The sequence below is a fragment of the Triticum dicoccoides genome, chromosome 6B (genome assembly GCF_002162155.2).
Source record: "Triticum dicoccoides isolate Atlit2015 ecotype Zavitan chromosome 6B, WEW_v2.0, whole genome shotgun sequence".
Lineage (NCBI taxonomy): Eukaryota > Viridiplantae > Streptophyta > Magnoliopsida > Poales > Poaceae > Triticum > Triticum dicoccoides.
In genome coordinates this window covers 274,572,106-274,580,667 of record NC_041391.1, presented here as the reverse complement: position 1 = coordinate 274,580,667, position 8,562 = coordinate 274,572,106, and the positions used below count along the sequence as shown (strand labels likewise).

At 49.9% G+C, this 8,562-nt stretch overlaps 1 long non-coding RNA gene across 3 annotated transcripts; it reads left to right on the top strand.

The window, feature by feature from the left end:
* Positions 1–6: 6 nt before the first annotated feature.
* On the top strand, positions 7–2,812 carry LOC119321918. 3 transcript variants are annotated; one of them, XR_005155278.1, is made up of 5 exons: positions 7–380; positions 487–623; positions 721–836; positions 1,815–1,919; positions 2,469–2,812. It is a non-coding gene; the product is annotated as an uncharacterized LOC119321918 (long non-coding RNA). The 3 variants fall into 3 exon arrangements; XR_005155279.1 differs by lacking the exon at positions 1,815–1,919 and having other exon boundaries at positions 721–1,814; XR_005155277.1 differs by lacking the exon at positions 2,469–2,812 and having other exon boundaries at positions 1,815–2,022.
* Positions 2,813–8,562: the final 5,750 nt, after the last annotated feature.

The following is an 8,562-nucleotide window of genomic DNA, read 5'->3' as shown; positions in this document are numbered from 1 at the left end:
TTCTTCCCGGATCCCGGCGATGCCCCGCCCCTACCTTCTTCCTCACTCTCGGCGCCGCCCGACTCCCAACCTCCCAGGATCCCGGCGATGCCCCACCCTCACCTCCTCCCTCGCCCCCGGCGCCGCCCGAGCCCCAACCTCCTTGGATCCCAGCATCACTCCACCACCACCTCCTACATCCCACAGCAGCGGCCGCCCATGCCGCCTGCGCGTGCCTCCGTCCTCCTCCAGGCACCGGCAGCGCGCCCCACCCCACGCCGCCTGCCACGTGGGCACCTGCCCCAAATCGCTGGCTCATTGGCTTTCTAGGCTGCCGCTAGCTTGTTCTTCCTCTGGCCACCGCCAGCTCGCCGTCCGTTCATCTTCGCCACTTACTGAAGGTCAGCCTTTTGAAATTTCCATCATGTGTACAACTACGGCAAAATGACCACTCTGCCATGCCGATGTCCTCTCTCAAGCTGATATGCTTTTGTATCTGTACTGCAGCTTGTTCTATTCTGCTTGTTTTTAGAGGAAAAGAGATGGTTCTTCACTGTCTTGCTCGTGTATGCCAATGATGTGACGCGGTTCAGCTGCTTGTGCGTTTGCACTAATGATAATTCAGTCGTGTTTGCTTGTCTATGGTACTGAACTGACCATGTTACTGAACTTGTGTTCTCGCTAATTCTGTACTTGTGTTCTCGCTAATTATGTACTTGTGTTCACTCTTATGTATTACAGTGGCCATGGATGCACCCAGCGAAGGACAACGATGGGCAAAAAAATGATAGTGCAGCTGCTTGCCTCCTCTTCATATTCCATACGAGAAAACATCATTTGCCCCTTTATTTTCTTCAGTAAGTTTTCATTAAAAGACCTGAGAATAGTAAGTAGAAGTTTGACACAAGGACCTACATCAATTCAACTGCAGAAAGAGAACAAGTCCATGAGATTATTATTAAATTCAAGATTACTATATGGTCCATGTACATATTTAACAGCAAGTCCATGAACTACTATATGATAAGTACGAAAAATACTGCTGGTGAGAGTTCATTTAAATACCTTGTAGTGTTTTTTTCAGTACACACTATAGGATTTTATTTAGTTCAATGAATTCCAAATAGAAAAAAACTGCGGCTGTGTAATGATTCTTGAATTTACGTTTCTTCTTGCACTTTGCTATATGGAGCAAAAGTGGTACAGTGATGATTCAGCTTGGGTGGGCTCTCAAAGTCGGAGACATAATAACCAGTTATTTAGACCTTTCAATCACACGATCACTTGCAGATATCCTCTGCTTTTCTTTACACCAATTATTTGTGAAAAGTTCAAATTATAAAAGCAGATAAGTCCAGGGTTCACCGGCGGAAGTTTGAGAAAAAAGATATAAAAGAAAAGGAGAGTTCGGAAAATGCGCTAGTATTGGTTGCTGTTGTCTGCTGTTGCATGAAGCCCCTACTGCTTGCATTGGTGCGCTGCTATTGTTTGTTGGTTCAGCAGGGTGATGTGAGTGTGTGAGAGAGATAGCAAAATGGAATGATCTTCTACATTGACTAAATCATGGCACACTCAGTTCAATTTCTTGATTTAGTCCAATTCAATTCCTAATTGTGTTTTAGTTCAAAGACTGCTATCTCTCCCAGTTTCTATGTTTAATTACAAAGTCCATGTACATTAACAACAAATAAGTTCAAGTATATCAATAAATGGAAGTTCAGGTATATGGAATTTGATGCTTGTTGGGTGTATACAGGAGTATAAATGGATTTTCTTCTTGTTGAATGAAGTTGAACTTGTTGTTATGCTTCTGAACTTCTACCTCTTTCCCGCAGGTGGGTCACAGAAGCTATCACATCTCTTTCTGAACATTTTTCTCTGGAATTTCTTTTTTGCTTGTGCGTCGGGTAAAATAATACCAGAATGAGCTAGCCCCCCTGGTCAGTAGATTTCTTTCTTTCTGTGTGTTAGTTCCTAGCTAATGCGGTTACACTGCATTTTGCCATTCTATGAGAGATGGTTACCTGAACCTTTACAGTGTGTGCGTACATGACTGAAACTGTATGATGTGTGTGCCATGGTTACCTGAACCTTAATTGCAGCTACTATTATAGTGTGTGCGTACATGACTGAAACTGTATGATGTGTGTGCCATGGTTACCTGAACCTTAATTGCAGCTACTATTACAGTGTGTGCGTACATGACTGAAACTGTATGATGTGTGTACCATGGTTACCTGAACTTCAATTCTAGCTACTATTCAAATCTAATACTAGCACGTACAAGACTGGACTCGTACTACTGCGTACTAGTGTGCCATTTTGCTTATTCTTTCCTTAAACTTTGTATGCTCTCTATTCTTTCAGAGATGTGTTCAAAGCTAGTTCCTCAGAGGTGTATTCTTTCATAGATATGTTAAAGCTAGTTCTTTATTCTTTCAGAGATATGTTGTTTTCATACTTTCAGCTCACATTGTAGCTTTTTTCAGTTCAATGGATTCCAAAAAGGAAAAAACTATGGATGGGTGAGAAATCAACTTCCTGTACAGTTCTGCCATGAGCATTGCACGACCCCGACCACCGGCACCACTGCTTCCCGACCTCTTGCTTGCATCGCCATCTCCCGGTGGGGCTCTGCCGCCGGAGCACCCTAGCCGTTCACAGCCACCACTCCAGGCCGTTGAAATAAATCAAGCAGTGTTTTGTCGACAACATGGTGGCGGCCTGAGGGAGTCCTGGATTAGGGGGTGTCCGGATAGCCGGACTACCATCATCAGCCGAACTATCATCGGCCGGACTATCATCATCGACCGGACTCCAAGACTATGAAGATACAAGATTGAAGACTTCGTCACGTGTCCGGATGGGACTTTCCTTGGCGTGGAAGGCAAGCTTGGCGATACGGATATGTAGATCTCCTACCATTGTAACCGACTCTATGTAACCCTAGCCCTCTCCGGTGTCTATATAAACCGGATGGCTCTAGTTCGTAGGGCAACAACAACCATTATAATCATACCATAGGCTAGCTTCTAGGGTTTAGCCTCCTTGATCTCGTGGTAGATCCACTCTTGTAAACATCCACAATATCAATATCAATCAAGCAGGACGTAGGGTTTTACCTCCATCAAGAGGGCCCGAACCTGGGTAAAACATCGTGTCCCTTGTCTCCTGTTACCATCCGCCTAGACGCACAGTTTGGGACCCCCTACCCAAGATCCGCCGGTTTTGACACCGACATTGGTGCTTTCATTGAGAGTTCCTCTGTGTCGTCACCGATAGGCTTGATGGCCTCTTCAATCGACAACGATGCAGTCCTGGGTGAGACCTTTCTCCCTGGACAGATCTTCGTATTCGGCGGCTTTGCACTGCGGGCCAACTCACTTGGCCATCTGGAGCAGATCGAAAGCTACGCCCCTGGCCGTCAGGTCAGGTTTGGAAGCCTAAACTTCACGGCCGATATCCGCGGGGACTTGATCTTCGATGGATCTGAGCCACAGCCAAGCGTGCCGCGCTGCCACGACGGGCACGACCTAACTCTGCCGCCGGACAGCACCTTGGAGGCCGCACACGAATCCGCTCCGACCCATAGTTCGGAGCCGATCGCACGGATCGAGGACGGATGGCTGGACACCGCCTCGGGAGCTGCAACTTCCACGGCGATGGAGCCGAACACTTACCTTGTCCCGCATAAAGCCCATGACTCCGAGGTGCCGGACCCCCTGCCGGACTCCGAACCTCCTGCGCCCCTGCCGGTCGACGATTGGGCGCCGATCATGGAATTCACCGCTACGGACACCTTTCAACACTCACCCTTTGGCGATATCTTAAATTCGCTGAAGCATCTCTCACTATCCGGAGAGCCCTGGCCGAACTACGGCCAGGATGGTTGGGACGCGGACAATGAAGAAATTCAGAGCCCACCCACCACCCACTTCGTAGCCACCATCGACGATCTAACCGACGTGCTAAACTACGACTCCGTACACATCAACGGTATGGACGACGATGCCGGAGACAATCAAGAACCAGCGCCTACAGGGCACTGGAAGGCCACCTCGTCACATGACATACATATGGTGGACACCCCAAAGGGAAGCGATAACGAGGAACAACGGGACGCGGCAGAGGATAATCCCGCCGATAAACAACCAAAACAGCGACGTAGACGCCGCCCTAAGTCCCGCCTCGATCAAAGCAGCATTCCTAACGACCCAGCGATAGAGCAGGGCAAACCAGCGGACGACGAACATACAACCAAGCAACCATCCGAACAGGACGAACCGGATAATCAACCCATTCACGGAGCAATCAACAGTCCGGACACAACATCGGAGCATAAGAACCTTCACAAAAGACTCGTCGCCACTGCAAGAAGTTTGAAGAAGGAAAAACGGAAACTCAAAACAGCGGAAGACATACTCAGAATGAAGTGGAGCAAAGTACTCAAGACCGCAGACAAATATGGCAATGGCCATCAAACAAAGAGCTACCTGAAGCGCAAGTTGCTGCCAGAATTTGACGAGGAAGCCATAGAGCCCTCACAGTCAAAAAATAAAAGAGGCCGCCTGGCCGGATAGACGGCCAGATGACAGGCCAAAAGCGACAAGCGGCGCCGCACACAAGCCGACTTATGATCCTGGGAAAATGGACGACCCAACTAGGTCCATCTACGGGCCAAAAAAGAGGGCCCCAGGAAGTAACACAACACGACAAATGTCCGAAGACAGTGGCACACCCAAATACAGGGGCGCCGCACACCCGCTATGTTTTACCGATGAGGTGCTGGATCATGAATTTCCAGCAGGGTTCAAACCCATAAACATAGAGGCATACGACGGCACAACAGACCCCGGAGTCTGGATAGAAGATTACATACTACACATACACATGGCTAGAGGAGATGATCTCCACGCCATAAAATACCTACCCCTCAAGCTCAAAGGGCTAGCTCGGCATTGGCTCAAAAGCCTCCCAGAAAACACTGTTGGAAGTTGGGAAGAGCTTGAGGACGCGTTTAGAGAAAATTTTCAAGGGACTTATGTCCGCCCTCCGGATGCAGACGATCTGAGTCATATAACCCAACAGCCCGGAGAGTCAGCGCGCAAATTCTGGAACAGGTTCCTTACCAAAAAGAACCAAATAGTCGAATGTCCGGACGCAGAAGCCTTAGCAGCTTTTAAACACAACGTCCGAGACGAATGGCTCGCCAGACACCTCGGCCAAGAAAAGCCAAGAACAATGGCCGTGCTAACAAGCCTCATGACGCGCTTTTGCGCAGGAGAAGACAGCTGGCTAGCAAGATGCAGCACCAGCGACCCGAGTACATCTGAGATCAGAGATGGAAACGGAAAATCACGGTGCAGGAAAGATCAGCGCCGGAATAAAGGAAAAAGCCCAAAGGGCACGGCGGTCAACGCCGGATTCAAAAGCTCACGGCCAAACAATAAAACACTGCCTCTTAAGGACAACAGCGATGAGCTATCAAATTTAAACAAAATTTTAGATCGGATATGTCAAATCCACAGTACCTCCGGAAGGCCTGCAAACCATACCAACCGAAATTGTTGGGTTTTTAAACAGTCCGGCAGACTCAATGCTGGACACAAGGGGCTAGATGCGCCAAGCGAGGACGATGACAAACCCCACCAGCAGAGCACCGGAAGTCAAAAGACTTTCCCACAAGAAGTCAAAACAGTAAACTCGCTTCATGTGATAGTACGGAAAACCAACACGGCACTCGCTAAGACAAGTGTCGCACGGTCCACCCCAGCGGAACACCGAGATTGGATGTCAAAACCAATCACTTTCGACCATCTGGATTAGTCCAGAAGTATCCGGAACGCAGGATAGACTGCCCTGATATTGGATCCCATAATAGACGGACTGCAATTCACGCAGGTTTTGATGGACGGCGGCAGTGACTCAAACCTGCTATATCCGGACATAATCCGCAAGTTGGGATAGACCCTACTACAATTCGGCATAGCCGTACTTCCTTCAAAGGAGTGGCGCCAGGCCCTTACGCCAGGTGCACAGGTTCATTATTACTAGAAGTTGTGTTTGGGTCACCTGACAACTTCCGACGAGAAAAGCTAACCTTTCATGTCTCCCCATTTAAAAGTAGCTATCAAGCATCACTAGGACGGGAAGCTTTCGTCCGCTTCAATGCAATACCACATTACGCGTCTCTTACGCTTAAAATGCCCGGTCCACATGGCATCATTTCACTAAAAGGTCGCCTGAGACCCCGGACACGGCTGGACGAGTCCGGAATAAATAAGCTAGGGGCTACCTAGCTGCACATCCCTTCACAAGGATGAACAGCATGCACACCCGTCCAGGATATGGCACAACGGAGACACAGGCGTAGACGTGCAGTAGGGACCCGTTGCAAGGACTCTTTTCAGACTAAGACCCTACGTAAACCTTTCTTACTGTCTCTTGTTGCTATAATCCCTTGGTTTCTCATTATAACCAGAGTGGAGACTGGCGTTTTGGCATCGGCCGCGCCATAAGAACTTGCCCGTACCTGGACACAAGGGGCTTAGGGCATTGTTTTGCCCGCTATTGTAAAGACCGAACACCTTCGGGAGTGTTCGGCATCTCGAGTTAGGCCTTATATGCATCAGCTCCGAACATGTCTTTGGTCAAATGTTGGGTTTGCCCGGCTCCTGTGTTTTGCTGCCTTACGTTCCGTATCACCGGCTAACGCGGCACCAGGAGAACTACTGCGATTGTGCCCCAGTTCGGCTGGGCGAGCACCTCAGTAGAGAAAGCCGAAAACTGACTGTCATGATACAACGAGAGACTGGTCAACCACTCGATCGACCATGGGAATGTTTAGAATTCCTCCGCTTTGACGAAGGGTCGTTTCCCGGTCAGGCACATACGCGCCCCAAATTCGGAGAGCGCGGTGCCCCCAGGGGCTATGTCGTAGCCCCACCCTCGAACTCCATGGCTAAGTGAAAGTGATAAAGCATTATAGTCTGGTTGCCTCATTTGCTACGCTACCACCTCCTTTATAGGACCGAGACGTTGGATTAAGTGTGAAAACGCGCTATTTTTTGCGAACACCCCCGCACCTTGTGCGTGGGGGCTGAAGCCGACGACTGCCATCTTTCAGGTTATACACACGTATACATGAACGGCCGCATAGGAGATATTCTATTACTTGAACGCACAAGTATAAAAGGCGCTTACATCATAAATATTGTTTTACATCATAAAAACGTTCATTCGAACGTAACATTTTTTGAGCACTGCGACTCTATTACACGAGCACCACGCAGCACTTCGCCAAAATAGTGCTTGGCGGGTAACCGGTTATCGTCCGAACCCGGGGTCGCAACAGCGGTGGCATCCATCTCTGTCCAATGTGTCTTCACACGGGCGAGTGCCATCCGCGCACCCTCTATGCAGGCCGACCGCTTCATCGCCTTGATATGCGGCACCGCCCCAAGAAATTGCTGCAATAAGCCAAAGTAACTCTTCGGCTCGGGCCTATCCGGCCAGACATGGGTCACTATATCCGTCATAGCAAGCCGGACAACCTATTTAGCTCAGCCCACTCGGCCAAACGGTCGGTCAGCGGAAGTGAACACTCCGGACTATGGAATTGAGACCAAAACAGCTCTTCCGTCTTGTGATCCTTCTGGCTTCGAAAATGCACAACGGCATCCGCCGCACTCGCTGCTAAATCCATATAAGGGTCCTCTAGACCCCACAGTTGGCCCAGCTGAGCATACTTTGGATCCGTAAACCTTCGGCGCAACAGAAAAGGCTTGCCAGCTACAATATCTCCGGCCTGGCGCAGCTCTTCCTTTATAGCCCGCATTGCAGAGCGGGCATCCTTGGCTTCGGCGGTGGCCTTCCCCAGGTCTTCTTGCCCCGCTAGGCGCTCCTTCCCAAGAGCCTCATTGCGGTCGGTAGCATCTTTTAACTTCACGGCCATTTCGGCCATCTCTTCCCTGCTCCGGCAGTGTGCAACCCTTTCGGCCACTAACTCCTCGGCCGCCCTCGAGGCCGCCGCATTTCTCCTTCTGGCCTACTCCTTGGCTTGAGCAAGTTCGGTCCGAAGGCTCTCCACAGCAGCGGCACTATCTGCATTTCACACACATGTTGTAAGGAGCTGGCTTCGGCTCCCTTACCAAGTGACCGCATAGAAACACTTACCTTGTGACTCATCAAGTCGCCTGTTAACCAGCGTGATGTCCGCATCCGCAACAGCGAGTTGCCGCTTTAGTTCAACAACTCCATCAGTCCAGCTGGCCCCCAGACGACCCGCCACCTGCATTGGCACGGCGGAAATTTAAACGTACGATTTTGATCCTCGGCACGCTGTCGATTTCGACAACCTACCGAGTCTCAGGGGCTACTATCTATACAGGGCGCATTCTATATGCAAAACTGTTAAAAGATCCTTCAGCCGTACACTAGTTGGCGCCGAACTATCCGGCTTTGCCAAACCAGGGGGCTCCCTCCGTGATGACACTTCAGGCTCATCCGCCCTATCCGACGGCGCCCCGGACGGAGGCGTCTCGCTCTCCATCATCTCCGGACGAAGGTCCCCCGAAGACGAGC